The 17,904-nt window shown below is 42.0% G+C and overlaps 1 protein-coding gene across 2 annotated transcripts in view; it reads left to right on the top strand.

Annotated features, from left to right (window-relative positions):
- Nucleotides 1–17,904, top strand: part of LRP5 (LDL receptor related protein 5) — a 159,293-nt gene that overhangs the window by 100,106 nt on the left and 41,283 nt on the right. The window lies entirely within an intron of this gene.

Here is a 17,904-nt window from a genome sequence, read left to right as displayed (position 1 = left end):
CTCTTTTAGTTGAAAACCATTACCCCTTGTCCTATCACTACATGCCCTTGTAAAAAGTCCCTCTCCAGCTTTCTTGTAGACCCCCTTTAAGTACTAGAAGGCCGTAATAAGGTCTCCCCGGAGCCTCCTCTTCTCCAGGCTGAACAACCCCAACTGTCTCAGCCTGTCCCCACAGGAGAAGTGCTCCAGCCCCCTGATCATCTTTGTGGCCCTCCTCTGGACCTGCTCCAACAGGTCCGTGTCCTTTTTATGTTGGTGAACTTAATCGCTGGAAGGCTACATGATGCGATGACTTTCTTCTTTTTTGAGAAGGAATTCTAATGTTGATGTGTATCACTGTTGAAGCTCACATCACTGATTAATTACTGATACTTGTTTTCTCTCTATAAACAGTGCTAAGCAGAACTATATCAGGATGCATCTGGCTGTAGGTTTCTCCTTCCCATAGGATAATGGAGGCCTTAAAAATTGTGTTTTATCTGTAGCTATTTAGACAAGTCGTCTTTTTTTTTGGGTCCCCAGAGAGCCTTCTGAACGGTTTGTCTGATGGGAGAATGCCTTCCTGGCCACCTTATTGCAATAAAGAGTGTGTGGTTTTTGGTTTTGCAGATATTTGTTTTTGTAGCTATTTCAGAGTGTTTTACAATGGAGTTGTAAACCACTGCTGGGGAAATGTGTACAGAAATTAATCCCTTTCAGCTAATTATAAACAAATAATAAATAAATAAACCCATGAAAAACAGACGTGCAGGTGGACATCTGAGGACCTAGCTTTTTGATGAGGCTGGTCTCATCCCTGAAACTCTTACATCCTTTCATTCAGTGCTCTTTCCACTGAATGGCACATCCACCTTCAAGCCAGAAGTGCCGCGCAAGGTACGAGATCAAAAGGATAGCTGGAGCTAAAGCAGGAATGCCGAGCCCTTTTTGGAACAGGAGTAGAATGCTTCACAAGTGCTTGGAGCCAAAGTTTAAATCTAACCTTCGGAAAGAAGCTGAATGTTTGTGTCCATGAAAACTGAAACCAGTTTTTTTTTACAGGCCTGCAAACATGATGGAGATTATCATGTGAAAAAAAAAAAAACAAACCCAAACCCAAAACATTGGCAATTACTGAGGTTGCTAAATGAGCAATTGCTACCATGTGGGGTTGGCAGAGATCCCTGGTAAAGGATAGAGGGGGTGTCTCCACAGCCTGTTAATCTATTTCAGCTGGTAGTTGGGACCTTATACCTAGAGCCTCGCAGGTGGCACGTCTCCTCAGAGGTGGACCTCAGCCAGCGTTCTCTGGAGCTGGACTTGACCCTTGAGTGAGAGGCCGGAGGGAACGATTTATACGCGTGAAATATGAATGTAGCACAGCGTCTTATTCTGAATAGCTGGTATGCTTTTGCTGCAGACTTCTTAAATGAAAAGGCAGAAGGTAGCTAAAACAGCCTGTCTAGCCTTTTTATGAGCTGCTTTGTTTTAAAGTTGGCTGAAGGAATGAGTGGAATATTAGCTGTGATATGTTGAGGAAGACTGCGTGGTGACTGAACAACCCAAAAAAAAGGAGCTTGACTCCTCGGTACAGTTTATGAAGAGAATAAGGCAAGTGCAACACCAAAATCAGATGTTACACTTTATTTTTTTAAGTATGTTTGTTTCCTGATAAAAATAGACCTCTTCTTAAAGGAGATACATTTTTGTTGTCAACAAGTGTACGCATAAAGAGGGTGCGTAACCCTGCAGAGACTGGGGGAAATAAGTCCTGTAGTGCAATGAACAGGGCACTGGGAGCCAGTGAAACCATGGTCTTGTGTTAGGAAGCTCGCCCCTGCCCCCCATCATGTGCTTTTTCTGTAATTTGGATCCCAGGGCTGCTAATTCACTTGATTTCATTAACCAGAAACTCTAGGAAAAGCAAACTTAGAATATGCAAGTGGTTTCCTAAAATTAATCTAAAATACGTGCTAAGAGGGGGGTAGTGATGTATCTGAGAAATATTTGTTAACTAGCAGGCTGTTCTCTGACCTTTCAAAAGCTGGATCTGATACCCATGTCTCAAACTAAGATCACAAGAGTGTCCTGAGCCCGCGCAGTACCGAGGGAGAGAAATATGTTTGTTTTTCTCTTTGGTACCACTCTGTTGCTGTCAAGGGTTTTTTCATTACAATGGCAAAATGAGTTTTAGACCCAGGACACACTTGGTGTGAAGTATCCTGCCAGTTTACCATATGGCATGCAGATTTGCCCAACTACATCAACAGTTCCTCATCTTTTTTCTAATGAGGTGAGGTTTTTAATTGACTGGAGCCACATAGATGTGACAAAAAGGAAGTCTTGATTAAATCTGTGATAATAGTGCAGAGGTTCTTCCTCTTCTACTACAATATGGTTCGTGGAGTGTATGAAAAGATGGGGGACCATGAAGGGAAATAAGATTTCAGGAGTGGGTGTGTCATCTGTTATGGGATTATTACTTCAAAATATGCTTACAAACACTATCTAGGAAGACGCAGCTTCTGGCTACATATGGGAGGCTTTACACCTATGGGATGGTATTAACCCCTAGATAGCAAAACCAAACAGAAATGATATATTGTTAATGATACGTATATTTTAAACAATGCCCAGAAAAACATCTGAAATCTACGTTTACCTTAACAAAACTAGGTTTTAAAAGGTACTTTTTTTTAATCTAGAAGAAAAATAAAAAGTTCTGTAACTAGACTTACCAAGGTGGAGATTTTTTTTTTCTTAATCTAATTAAATCAATCTAAAGAAAAAGAAAACGCGGAGAATTTTTTTGTTGTTGTTATGGTTATGTTTGCGGCTTATTAACATAATTGCACCAAAACTGGGATTGAAGTTTCTTGTTTTATAATAGTGTTGCGGTTCTCAGTCGCCACCGCAGCTGGCGGATTGTCTGTTCGCAATGCATTCCATATGTGCTGGAGACCACAACATGGAGTGATTTACAGGGTACAAGATGGAGTGCAAATAATGGAGGTGGGAAGCACTCATTTCTGCTTATTTTTTACAATAGAAAGGCTTCACAAAAGAGCAGTCACACAGAATCACAGAATGGTTGAGGTGGGAGGGGACCACTGGATGTCATCATGTCCAGCCCCTGTGCTCAAGCAGGGCCACTTCGAGCTGGTTGCCCAGAACCATGAGTTTTCGGTTGTTCAGGACCAGAGAGCTTTTTAATATCTCCAAGAATGGAGACTTCACAGCCTCCTTGGGCAACCTGTGCCAGTGCTTGGTCACCTTCACAGTGAAAAGTATTTCTTGATGTTCAGAGGGAACCTCCTGTGTTTCAATCTGTCCCCATTGCCTCTGGTCCTGTCACTGAGTACCACTAAAAAGAGCCTGGCTCCATCTTTTTTACAGCCTTCCTGCAGATATTTACATACGTTCATGAGATTTCCCCCTGAGCCATCCTTTCTCCAGGCTAAAGAGGCCCAGCTCTCTTGGCCTTTTCTTGTATGAAAGATGCTCCCGTTCCTTAATCATCTTCATAGCTCTTTGCTAGAGTCAAACGAACATGTCCACATCTCTTTAGTGATGAAGAGACAAGAACTGGACACAGTACTCCAGGGGTAGCCTCACCAGTGCTGAGTAGAGGAAAAGCATCACCTCCCTCGACCTGCTGGCAACACTCCTCCAGAGTACCATTAGCCCTTCTTTGCAGCAAGGGCATGTTGCTGGCTCCTGTTCAACGTGGTGTCCACCAGACCCCCAGGTTCTTTTCTGCCAAGCTGCTTTCCAGCTAGGTGGCCCCCAGCATATATAGGTGTCATGGAGTTGTTCCTTCCCAAGTGCAGGACTTTGCAGTTCTCCTTGTTGAACTTTACAAGGTTCCTGTCAGCCTGATTCTCCAGCCTTCGTGTACAACCTTTGAATGAACATCCAAACACAATTTAATTTCAGCTAAGGGATCACAGGATTGGCAGAAGGGGTTGAAGAAACTGCTGACATATGTTGGTACATACTGTGTAGAACTGTGTTTATTTTAACACAGGGGTGACGGTGTCATTGACCTTAATGTCGAACAGGCTAAATGAAAAAGTAGCATTATGTGTGCTTCAAGTTCTACATGACTTTTGTCCAAGGATAATCAAGAAAAATATATTTACATGTTGTAGAGTGCATTACACCCACGAAAATAAGCTAGTGGTCAATATATATAGTTCGTTACTGTATTTCTGTCATTTTAAGCAGTTGACGACATCCAGTTGTTTTGAAAGGCTGAAACTGGAATGCAGGAGAAAAGTGTGCCTTTCCTGCGTCTCAGAGCAGCTCACTCTTGGGTTTCCTTCCTACCTACAGCTTTCAAGTGTTTCTTCAGTGGGACTTTAGTGACACGGGCCCCAGGGCAGCTGGTAGCATACATCCTGCGTCAGGCAGGAGTGCTGTGTTTCGGATGCGTTACCCAGAGTACACAACACGGGTGGAAATTCCTTACTATGGCAGCTCTGGGAGGACGGCACGTGGTGTGGTATGAAACTCGCTGATACAAACTCAGCGCTTTCTGAGTAAAATCGGTGGAAAAAAATTCATAGGAGCGCTTTGCTTCAGGTGACCGTGGCATTCCTGATTTGGAGACCAAAGCCTTCAAACCAGATTGACCCCAAAGTGTTGAGATTGGTTTAAGTCAGCACTATAGCTGAGAGAGAACAGGAAAAGACGTTAGTTTTACCCTGAATCAAATCCGTGGTCTAGCTGACAGTACAGCCACAGAAATGCACATGCTGGCTCAGGAGGAAATGTGGATGAGCAGCAAAGGCTGATGTGTAGGAAAGGTTCTTGGACCATCTCTTCCAGTGGCTTAAAATTCTCATCAAGTTGTGGGGCTACTGTGTTAATAAAATTTTAACCTCATCTAATGTTGTGAGAGGTGAATGAGCAGCTTAAACCTCTGGCTTCAATTTTCTCAAGTATGTGAAGCGAAGCATTCACCTGGGGAAAAAAAAAAGACTTTAACCTTCTCATGGATACCTGTCAAACGGCACCGGCTTTTGTAGCTCTTAATCCAAAGCAAAAGGAACATCAAATTGAAGAACTTTTTCCTAGGAAGCATATCAAATAGTTTTGCACTGGTAGCAACAAGAGCCAGGAGAAACAGTTTTCTTTTTCTTGCCTTCACGTACCTCTGAAAGAAGCAGGCAAAGGGAATTGGGAATCTTAATACACGTTTCTAGAGGTACTAACTTTAGAAGAAACAATACTGTTTGAATACTGTACTTCAGTTTTTCTTGGCTGGAAAATGGGAAGATTTTTTTTTTTTTTCCTTTTTTCACAAAAATATTTTCAGAAAACATTCTTTGATTATTTAACTGGTTTCACAGAACAAGCTTTTAGGTTCATTTTCCAGTAGAATGTGATTTCTTTTCTAATATTAGACCTCTGATTCGTAAATGGACCCCTGCGACATCTTTCAGTTATGCCATTGACCTCTTCTGAGCTAAGAATAGGCTCCTCTCTAGTTCCTTGTTTAAAAAATGAGAAGAAAATTGTATTGCCTTCATTCTCTGTACTGAGATGAACTGCTGCTTTCTTTTTGAAGCCTTAATTCAGGCAAGGCTGACACAGGTAGGTTGGAACCAAACTCAGAAGAGGTGAATACTTCTGTGTTAGTCAAGCAAGATCAGCGCTCCTCATAGAATAACTTAAATTGTAGTGTCCATCCCTCAGGACCAGATTAATGTTTTAGTATTCAAGGAACCAGCCTGGCAGTTAAGTTAGCTGGGGATTTCTGTGAAATGTTGGTAAAGGCTGTCATTTGCAATTAAAGCTAAATCCTTAAGGCATTTGTGTTAATGGATGAGGCCAGTGAAAGAGGCTGAGTTTAAAATGACCTCATGCTTTTTTGCTTTGTTACGGTTTATAATTTTGAGTATGTGAAATTTGACTATTTTAACAAGGTTAAGATAATTATCTGTAATGTATGTTGAATAAATTGCCTTTAGGATTAAATTAAATGAGCATATTTTGTTTGCAAATCTAAGTATTTGTGGCCCAAATCCTTGTTCAAGTAACCCTTTTTTGGTGATTGTTCACTTCTTTTTTGTTTCAAAATAAATGCTTATTGCAGGAATTTAATGCAGAATTTTAGATTTTTTTTGTGTGTTTTTGTAGGCAGCTTACTGGTAATTCCTTTAAGCTTTCTTTATTGTTGTCAGAACTTCCAGCAGGTTTAAATAAAGCTTAAGCATATGTTTCCGATTAATTTGTAAGCTTTCTGTAGGAATATTGGAAAGTAGACCGATAATATGACTACAAATATTTTTGTTTCATTTAGAATACATGCTTTCATGCTGCTTTCAAAAAAACAAAACCAAAGCAGTGTAATGCTGTGTATTCTTAAAGACACTCACGCAAAGAAGTGCTGTAGTGGGGTTATGCATTTATGTTGCAGCAGCAGATAGAAGTTGCATCCAAGTTGAATGCTGTTGTGCTCGCTGCTGTACATGCATATTATATTTGGCAGAGTTCCTCCAAAACCTTTAATAATGTACAGTATTTGCATTTTTCTCCGGTTCTCCCTTCCTTTCCACCTCTTATTTCTCTGTCTGTTGAAAGTATTACGAACCAGAAATGTCACGTCCGGTCTAGATGCAGACTCTGCCTACTACTAATGAGAGACACAGCTTTCGGTTTGAATTAATCAGTTCCAACTATCTATATCTCTGCTTGTTCTTGAGATTTGCGTTGTTTGAAGACACATTAATAAGATCTCAGCAAGAAGTGGGTGCAGCTGATTATCTCCTGTGATTCTTCCCTTTTATTTGAGAGCGTGAGTACTGCTAAAATCATACTTGAGCTCAGGGGCTGAGAGGATTCTAATTTGGAGACTCTTCCCCTCCTAATTAGGTTCGGAAGGTAGGAAACACTTTGCTCAGATGATCATTCCCAGTCTTTCTAAGGCAACTTTTACTTCTTGTTCCTTTCAGGACTTCCTATTACATTGTTGAGTTAGAACTTAAAAAAGGGCATCTGGGGTCAGACCAAAGTCCATGTACTCCTAGTATCTGACTCTGACAGTGAACTAAAACAGGTATCTGCAGAAGAGGAAAAGCTGGATATGCACACGCTATTTACCTCAACTACTCTCTCATCTTTCAGATATTTTTAAGTGCAGGATTTTTCCCTTGACAGAGGAGGGAAACAATTGATCCATACAGTTTGGGTGCTGCTGATGTACTGTTAGAAGAGTGTATTTGTGGCTCACATTAAATGCTTTATTTTTTTATCTACTACCCTGTCACTGTTGTTCTAGCCTGTCGAATGCCTTGCACAAGTCTGGGTAGATGATGTCTGTTGCTCTCCCCTTATCCACCAAACCTGTAACCCCATCGTAGAAGGCGTTATTGCAGGAGAGAGTCATTGGTGAGCAGATCACAGGTGCGAGGTGGTGTTGGGTCAGTTTTTATTGCTTGGCTTTGCAGACTTGCCCTGTGGGTGACTGAGTCACGTGCGCAGATTCTATTTTGCCCATGTCACCTGGGACTGAGTGTCTTCAAGTCATGCTGGTTTCACATTAAATAAGAGCTTTTGGGACATTTGCATAGGAATAAGAGAGCACAAGCATTATGATTTGTTTCTAATTAACTGTCAGCCCTCTAAGGTACAATTATCAACTGTATAACATATAAGTCTTCAATTATTTAATGTATTTATTATTTTAGAATACATCCACCAATTAATTTTAAGTATAAAAGCACTGCTACTGTTTCAAAAGGAAAGAACTCGTCTTGTTACCCAGTGAGGCACACTGTAAAGACATCCTTGTCCCGTGGGTCTGTTACATGGCTGAAGATGGTGTGATACAAGTTCTTTGCATCAGTGCCTGCAAGCGGTCCCTGCCCTCCCTCTCTCATAGCCTGTTCCCGCTCTGTTCTGGCTGGCACAGCAGTTTGTGCCGCCATGTGGAAAACCAGAGCAGGGATCTGATCCAGCTGAAAAATAACCAGCCAGAATGGTTTATATTTTTCAGTCTGATACGTTTTCTGCCACACAAGTAGTTGTGCTGACATGGCAAGAAGGTGTCAGTGTGACTAAGGGGCAGGAGGGAAGGTGGCATCTGCTCGGACTGGTCTGGCACTGCCTGCCAAATTTTAAGCTGTGCTCTGAAAGATATATTCGTTTGGCTTCTTTCTTTGGTGTTGAGAAGTAGTTTGAACAGACAAGGCAGGGTTTGGAAAAGAGGAGGAAATTTTACCCATGCTGTGCACATGGAGAAATAGTGTTTGGAGAGATTTGGTGATTTACTTTTAGATTCATTTTGCAGTAGAATGTGATTTCCGACTAGGATCCATTTTTGTCTGATATTTGAGCTGTAAAACCAAACCAACCTCCCAATACCTGAGTTAACTGCTCAACTTTGAATAGAAGGGACTGTTAAGTACTTTTGGAGTGGAGTTCTTAATTATGATCTCAGACCAGCCTGATAAAGGCAGAGAAGACTCTTGCAAGCTGGAGTTGACTGTAGCTAACTTCCTGAAGACATTGTGTATGTCTGCTCTTCTGTCTTCTCCTAGATGCTAAATATACCTCTTTTATTTACTTATGTCGGGGTTCAGGGAATCATGCCCTAAAAAATCTGCCTTGTAAGGTAAAGGGACATCCTAAATTTCAGCTAATCTCTTGACTCCACGATTTCATATTGGTTTGATCTAGGAAGCTCTTGATGAACAACCTTACTTAGATCTACTCTCAGTAGCCTTCTACATATCTCTGACTCTCTGCTGATTAGGCCTAGGGCCTTGGATTGAAAATAAGCTGTATGATGTGGACTGAAGAATTTTTATTTTCTTGAGTGAAACCAGACCTATATACGGACCATGGGGAGGCTATTTATTTATTTATTTTTCTTCCAGTAAGTGGAAAATATTGCACATTAACCTCACTTTGAAAGGTTATTCCACCTGGCAAATGCTCTCACTTAGCTGAGCATGGGAAGGGAGGCACTGTGGTATGTTGTGGTGAATCCAATGTTAGATTGGCCCTTGAGTCTTGACTTCTCAGTGTTGCTTGATGATTCAAGGCAGCTTCTTTCCTATGCCTCCGTTGTCCTGTCAAGAGAAGAGGACGGCGTTATTTTCCTTTTTGTTAAAGTATACTGAGCTCATCTGGTGAAAACGCTGTTTAAGAACTAGCCTGGGACAGTTAGCTCATACAACTGTGACATCTACATCAAAAATGTAACATTCTGAGCAATTCCGCTGATGGTCTGACCTCCAGAGAGGGCTGCTGAAGAGAGAGCAATGTAATGGAGCGTCTTCCTGTGTTACGTTTACCACACAAGAGAGTTTGAGTTTTGGTTGCAGAAGTAGTGGCACCCTCCCTGCGCAGCACCACAAAACACATTTTGTACCACAGTTATCAGACAGGGCCTTCAGCAGGACTTGGTTTCCTGTGGTGAACCTAACGGGCTGAGCTTCAGAACATCCTCTAAGGGTGTCTCCATCCTGCCAGACTTTGGCCTGAGAAGGAAAAGTAGCTTTATTTGAAAACAGATCAAGACTGTGCTGGCCAAAAGTTTTAGTGTGTTTTGCCTTTTAAACCGCTTGAAGGAATGGAGACCATCTGGTAACCACATTTTGTTGATGACTCGCTGAATGATACCTTGCCTAACTTCGTAATATTAATTGTGTCTCAAATAAATACGATTTATAGTAGTGCTTACCTGAAGTGACAGTGGAGTGCAGGCATCTTATCAAGGCAGGAGAAATTTTGCTGTGATTGGTTCTTTCAGCAGATGCATTTGAGCTCTGAGAGGGCTTGCATGTCTCAGATCGTGCTGTGCTGAAGTACCCGGCTTAGTTCTGCAGGAGCCAGCGATGCAGTTGTGTTAGCACAGTATCTTAGCCTGGGCTCTGTACGGCTGCTGATACTCCAGCTAACTGTGGACAGCCTAGTTCAGGTTTCTGTGCGTGGCTGTTACTTGTGTTTTGTTGACATGTGCCCTACATGGTGGTATGTAAGACTGGATTTATAGGATTATTCTAATGCAGTGCTTCTTTAAATGGTACAAAACAAGAGAATCATGATCAGAAATTGCTGTTTACTTGGGCCAGGAAGCTTCATGATTTGACGAACTGAATGAATATTTGTAGATGCATACAGGAGTCCTTGGACTTTCTTTGCCTCCCTCCAAGAAGGCATTGTGTGTCCACTGCCTTTGGTTGTATTTGTATTGGATTAGTATTTCGTCTGTCTTCCTCCGATAGAAATATTTGTTTGATGAGACAACTTTGATTCATTCAATTTCTGAGGAAGAACTAAGGGAGGTACATGAGACTTGGCTAATGGATTACTAAATGAGAATAAAAGCATCCGTTCTTCAAGGTGTGGTGCCATGAATAGATGGACACATCAAATAATCTAGGATCTATTCTTTTACCTTTGACTTCCAATGGAATTTCCAATTGACACTTGGAGCATAAGGGATTCATCGTTTGGCTCTCTGAAGCACTGTACGTAGGTATCACAGTATGAAGAGGATGTGAAGAGCTACAAGTGGCTTCTGATAATTGCACTGTGGTGAGGTTAAGAAAATGAGAATGTTAATGATTCTCCAAGGCAAGACGAAGAAGCTGAGTTCTGAGCAAGAGGTCCCACTGTGCTGGTCAAAACACTTCTAGCTTAATCTTAGTTTACTGTGGACAGAGGTTGACTGCATGAGACCTAGCATTGTATGCAAAACATAGGTAGAAAGACCACAAGTGGGAGTCATGACTAGACCAGTGTTTCTCAATCAGTTGTGCATGCACCTCTCATTATCCATAAGATCAAAAATTATTTAAAAAAAAAAATTTAAATCCATGTATATTTGGGTAAGCAAACAAAAAGGAGGAAAACAGGAGTAGTAAATGCCACGTTCAGCTTAATTTTTATTTCATTGCAAGTTAATGTTAGCTTGGTAAGACTGGGCAGGAGGCAAATCTTTTCTTTGGAAGGGTTGACCGGCACTGGTGCCACTTCCTGCTTCAAGATCAAGTGTAGCTGTTATTCTTGACATCCTTTTGACTTTTTAAGGAATTCTAGTTGGCTGCTGAAATTGCAGGTTTGGTTTTTGCTTGTTTACCACAAATTTTTTCTCACATCAAGCTAATTATTTTATTTTTTGGTCTTTATTTCATGTTGTACATATAGGTTATAAATGTGCTTGCAGTCCCAATTTCATCAGCAGGAGTACAACATAGTACATATTTATATGATGTGTTATTTCCACAGACTTTTAGCTGTTTTTAGAGTTGGGAAGATGTTTGGATTTGGAAAGAAGAGGGTAAAGATCTTACAGGACTATTGAAATCCCTTTGAAGAAAAGATAAATCAGGAAAGAACTGAGAAAAATTAAGATATGTGCATTTTAAAAATATTATTGTAAAAAGTTTAAGTTCTTCACCTTTCCCAGACTAGTAAACTAGAAGTTGGAAAGGCATATTGTTTTCATAATGGATGTTAGCTAAATTTCAGAGTTGTCCCATGCCTATGTAAACTTCACTGATGGTGGTCAACATTTCAGAGTGAAAAAGTGTTTACAGGAGGTAAAATTTCCCTGAAGTGTATTAAATAAGCAAATTCTACCTAAAAATAAAACTGAAATCGTAATACAGTAGATCCTCTAGGGTCTAGCCAGCAGTTTCCATAAATTATTTTGAGAATGTTTGTGTTTAACTTTTTCCCCTTTTAAGGAGTTTCGAAGCATGCCATTGTGTTCCTGCTTATGAAAGATAAGTTGCAGAATCGACCAGCTGCACCCTTAATCCTTTGATATCCTGTAAGCAGAACAAAGTTTTGGAAATGTCAGGCTGATGTAACTCATATGGAGAACATTAGCTCCTCCTAGATGAGGTTTGTAAAATATAAGTGGGTTAAAAATCACAATCGTGTTAACACAACCTTTCCAACAAGAAGAAATTTATCTATCTATCAGTATCTGTTAGAACTTAACTACATGTGCTCGTGTTTTGAAAGTCTGTCTGAAAATGCAATACTCTCTCTGGAACTAATAAGATTTTGTGAAGTCCTAGGAGAATATCAGGTGTGGTGGTGATTTGATATGGAAAAATATGAACAGATCAACACTGCAAATAAATAACCACTTCACCTAACGAAAATAAGAATATATTTTGTTTATATTATTCCCAGAGAAAATGGGAGATCATTATACATATTATTTTCCATAATTTAAATTTATACTCTGTTGAATTTGGCATCTTTGTAGGTGTTGTATTGTTGGTTTTTTTAACAGGTCACTACTTAACTGTCTTACATTCATTCGATTGTTGAGAATTTTGTGTGTGTGTAAGACTATCAGAAAAAGTTTTGAGTATAGGCTCTTACCAGTGGCTTTGATTTGGTATTACACACCAGCTACTTTGCTTTGCCTACCTGTAGCACAGGCATGGCTGCTCTACCAGCCATGGCGTACCACCACAGCTGCACGATAGAGCCGAGCAGCAGGGGATGGTTTGCCATTACTGCTGGGTTTTGGCTCTAGGAGGCTGTAGAGGTACTTGTGAGGGAAGGCTGCCAAAAAGAGAGTACTGACGTTCAATAATCCTCCTCGGAATTCTCTTTACTGAGCATCTCAAAGTGGCTTTTGCATTACGAGTGAAAATATGGCCCACATGCGTAACCATAGAGAAGTATCTTGTCATGCTCTGTCCTCAACAAGCTAAAATGACATGTTCTACAATGAGAAATGAGGAAATGTTTTTTAGAGAAAGGAAAAGAATATCTAGGAAGAAGGTGGTGGTGTGTCATTACATGCATTTGCAAATTGCAAATTGTTATCCACAGTTCAGTAGGAGTGTTTCGCTCACAATGTTGTATAGATTCATCCTCTGTGCTCTCTTGGTTCATAGCTTATTCTAAACGTAGGTGGGTGCTGATCATAGAATCGTAGAATTGTTAGGGTTGGAAGGGACCTCAAAGATCATCTAGTTCCAACCCCCCTGCCATGGGCAGGGACACCTCCCACTAGACCAGGTTCCTCAGAGCCCCATCCAGCCTGGCCTTAAAAACTTCCAGGGATGGGACGTCCACCACCTCTCTGAGCAACCTGTTCCAGTGTCTCACAGCCCTCATGGTGAAGAACTTCTTCCTAACATCCAGTCTGAATCGTCCCATCTCTAGTTTTAATCCATTCCCTAGTTTGCAATTGATAAATTTGCTTTTGATAGTTTGCAATTGGCAACCAGCGCTAACACCTACGCAATGTGAGAGTTCAGAAAATAAAAATGTACGCCGACATCAAAACTTACCTGAAATGAGAATGATCTGAAAGAAGAGCCGCAATAGTACATGTAGGATTAATCCATGAAGTATAATGAGACTAGAAACCTGAAGAATTTTATTTATGAGTCAGCTTTTACCAAGTAGCCAGGTATTGTCAAGGTGGACAGAAATTATTGACAACAGGGAGGAACTGCTTTCTAAATTCTCATGTCTTACTCAAGTGTTTGAGGCCACAGATTGCCAAGAGACTCAAGTATTCTTTTTTTGTGGAAAATGGCCAGATATGTCTGTTGTCTGTCCATCCCCACCCTTTTTTTGATATATGGGTTCTGGTACTCTTTGTTTTAATGTTATTCTCTTTTCTGCTTGCTAGTGTCTGCCAGTACATGCCTGGCATTAAGCCCCTTCAGAGCAGAGGAAAAAAAAGGAGTTCACTTTTATCCTGAAGCATTGGTGAAAGGTGGTTGTGCATCAGCTGTTGGAAGTGTTGACAAATGGCTTATACTCAGCTGAATATAGACTGTGGTACAGACTGCTCACAGCTGCTTTGCTGTTCTCTTTTGGGGGCAGGCTTCTTTACCCTCCAGAGTTTTCCACTTCTCTCCATTTTTCTCTGTCTCTTTCTTTCCCTGTTGACTGCCACCCACATGATTTGTCTCACAAGTTCTTTCTCCAGCCAAATAAGACTGAGCATTGTTCACTTGAGATGCCTTTTTAGAGTCTTCTGGTGAGAATCGTTAGAAGCCATTCACAGAATCACAGAATGGTTGATCTTGGAAGGGACGTCTGGAGGTCGTCTGGTCCGACCCCCCTGCTCAAGCAGGGCCACCTAGAGACAGTTACCCAGGACAATGACCCAGATGGTTTTTGAATATCTCCAAGGATGGAGACTCCACAACCTCCCTGGGCAACCTGTTCTAGTTCTCAGTCCCCCTCACGGCAAAAGAAAATGTATCTCTCCACTTTCATGGGGGAAGAGGAATAGATCCCCAAGAGAAGAGTCGTAGACCCACAAGTCCACCACGTGGGTCTTCTAATCATGTGGCAGTCATGTCATTTTACCATCGCCAATCTGCTGTGTCTGCTTACTGTTCACATAGTGATTTAGCTCAGCCCAAGAATTGATTTCCATTTGACTACAGCTTTGTCTGTAGCAATTGAATAGATTTTGTTTTATCTTAATGAATTAAATATAGGATCAAGGTGGTTCTCTTTATTGTTCTGTCAAAAGACATCCTATATATATGCTGAATAGTTGTTTTTTTCACAGCTGCGCCTGAAATATAATTTGACTACACGAATCACACTGATATGTAGAATTTAATTGCATTGTTTTACTTTAATCTTCTTCAAAGAGCCAAGAGCTTTTGAGTGTTATATATGGAAATACTTGTTAAATCATTTTGCATACACTGCAGCAGCATCTAAAAAAAAAAAAATCACACTTTATCACCTTATCGTGGGTTTTGTGTAATTCAGTTCATTAAGGCATTTGATGTTGATTTCCTTTTGCCCACAACAGATTTTAGCTGAGCTTGACGATGCTTCATTAAGAGATTTGTCATTGAAGTCTTAAGACTAATCAGGGGCTTTTAGTGTGTGCCTCTGTTCAAGGGAGGCTTTCGGTGTTTCGTATGGAAAGCACTGCAGATTTAATGTTGCGTTTGTCCTTTGACGCAAGTTGAGATTCATTTATCAGTTATAGAAAGAGGATGAAAACCATGAGTAGAAAAAAGCCTATTCGAGTCTCTTTGTCCTAAATGATAAGGAGTGCACCTTTATGGCTTCCCTTTGGCTGCGGTTGGCAGGCTACACACCATTTCAGATACTAAATGATGAGTTAATATAGTATTTTATTAGCTGCGCTGTTTTAGTGAAAGGAGTTGTGCTTTCAGCCATATTGTGAGGCCTGCTTGTAGGGTTTTTGCATCCTCATGTTTTCGGTTAATATGCTAGAGTAGAGGTGAATCTCTGGGAAGATGGATGGCAGCAAAATTTGAAGGAAAGACGATGTATATGTACCTATACTGAACTGCACGTGGCAGCTCACTGTTGAGGCTTTGCCCTGGCTGCTACTCGAAGATCGCGTAATGGTTAGTTAGCATTTCCCGCCTTGTTGCCAAGAATTAGCTACCACTAAGAGGGCTCGATTACCTACGGCACAGAAAAATACTCCCCAGTCACAGCTGCCCTTTGCCTGCTTGGATTCATAGGTGTTCAGCCCGCACGGCTCGGGGGACGTATGTTTGGGAGAGAGAGAGCAAACACTTAATCCATCGCTGCCTTAGCCAAAATATAAGCCATTAAGCATTTTATTGCTGTCTGATTCCACATTTGTTATCTCCATTCCCACTATGCTTGAACAGCCATATAATGTAGGAATGCCACAATAAAGTTTCCCTGGAGCCTTCTCTTCTCCAGGCTGAACAACCCCAACTCCCATCCTTTCTTCATTGCAGAAGTCGTCCAGCCCTCTGATCGTTTTTGTGGCCCTTCCTTCTATGGACCCACTCCAATAGGTCCATGTCTGTCTTGTACTGGGGACCCCAGAGCTGGATGGAGTACTCCAGGTGGGGTCTCAGCAGAGCAGTGTAGAGGGGGAGAATCACTTCCCTTGACTGCTGGCCACGCTGCTTCTTGTGCAGCCCGGGACATGATTGGCTTTCTGGGCTGCAAGTGCACTTTGCCAGTTCACGTCCGATATTTCTTCCACCAGTATCCCCCGGTCCTGAGATTGAGGAGGGCTGCTCAATCCATTCCTCCCCCAGTCTATCGATAATGGAGGTTGCCCTGACCCAGGTGCAGGACCTTGCATTTGGCCTTGTTGAGCTTCATGAATTTCATGAAGTTCAACAGCTTGGTGTCATCTGCAACATCCGCAGATGCACATGGATTTAAATAATGTGTGTTTCTGCATCCTTGGATCCACTCTTCATCTGGTGTATTTTAGTCAACAGCTCTAGTATTTGAATTATACTTTTACTGTCCATAGCTGTAAGTAGTTGGAAATGTGGTAGTTTGATCATCCTGGTGTCTTGTTTACTTAGTGTGGCACCAGTTTGGCTCCAGCACCTGAGAATGCATGATGAACTTTCGAACCTGCAATATTGCCTGTGGGATTGATACTGTTTCAAATAAGTGAGCATTTGGGGTTTGCCTGGACATGATGTAATGAGATAATTGCAGAACCATTTGGCTTCTAACCGCAGATACAGCCTTTTTTTTTAATGTACTCTATTTAGTTTAAAAAAATGAAAAGACATTAATCTTCAGTCTCTGCTACTTCTTCAACTAGTAGTAGAATTGTAGGTTGCTGGGCTGACACAAAACTCCCCTGAAACGTAGTTTTCAGAAGTGCCGGTGTAATTTTTAACTGTCTCCAGCAGGAGGCTTTTTGTCTGGAAGGAATCCAGAGGTTTACAGTGTAGCATGTGTTCAAATTCATGTAAGCTGCTAGATAGTCTTAAAGTTCTCCTGAAGTTGTTTTCCTCTGCAGTTGAAGACATCTGCGCTCTGGCATTGCAAGACAGACTATGTCCCAATGATGATTTTTGTGTATAGCGTAGGCAAATGTAGGATGCAGTAGTTGATGGCTCGCCTCTGCTGTTTGGCTGCTGGTGGCTGGAAGGTCTAGTGCGTGTTCTGGGTGTGTGTGGTGGGGTGACCTTAGCTGGAAGCCAGGTGCTCACCAAGCTGCTCTGTCACTCCCCCTTCTCAGCTGGACAGGGGAGAAAATATAGCGAAAGGTTCGAGATAAGGACGGGGGAGATCGTTCAGCAAAACAGACTCGACTTGGAGAAATTAAGTTTATTGGCAATCAAATCAGAGTAGGGTAATAAATAAATAAAACCAAATCTTAAAACACGCTCCCCCCACCCCTTCTTTCTCCCGGGCTTAACTTCACTCGTGATTTTTCTCTACTTCCTCCCCTGGAGCGGCGGTGGGGGTCAGGGAATGGGGGTTGTGGTCAGTTCATCACACGTTGTCTCTGCCGCTCCTTCCTCCTCAGGGGGAGGACTCCTTACACTTGCCCTGCTCCAGCATGGGGGCCCTCCCATGTGAGACAGTCTTCCATGAACTTCTCCAACGTGAGTCCTTCCCATGGGCTGCAGTTCTTCACAAACTGCTCCAGTGTGGGTCCCCCATGAAATTACAAGTCCTGCCAGCAAACCTGCTCCAGCGTGGGCTCCTCTCTCCATGGGTCCACAGCTCCTTCCAGCACAAGTCTTATGAGGAGCAGCTGAGGGAACTTACAAGTCCTGCCAGCAAACCTGCTCCAGCGTGGGCTCCTCTCTCCATGGGTCCACAGCTCCTTTCAGCACAAGTCTTATGAGGAGCGGCTGAGGGAACTGGGGTTGTTTAACCTGGGCGAAAGGAGGCTGAGGGGAGACCTTATTGCTCTCTACGACTACCTGAAAGGAGGTTGTAGCCAGGTGGGGGTTGGTCTCTTCTCCTAAATACCACGCAATGGGATGATAGGAAACAGCCTCAAGTTGCACCAAGGGAGGTTTAGGATGGATATTAGGAAAATGTCTTTACTGAAAGTGTTGTCAAGCATTGGAACAGGCTGCCCTGGGAAGTGGTTGAGTCCCCATCCCTGGAGGTATTTAAAAGGCATGTAGATGTGGTGCTCAGGGACGTGGTTTAGTGCTGGGCATGGCAGTGCTAGGT

Source organism: Larus michahellis, chromosome 4, assembly GCF_964199755.1.
Source record: "Larus michahellis chromosome 4, bLarMic1.1, whole genome shotgun sequence".
NCBI classification, from domain to species: domain Eukaryota; kingdom Metazoa; phylum Chordata; class Aves; order Charadriiformes; family Laridae; genus Larus; species Larus michahellis.
Note: the sequence above shows the minus strand (reverse complement) of the source record. Positions and strands in the feature narration are given on the sequence as shown.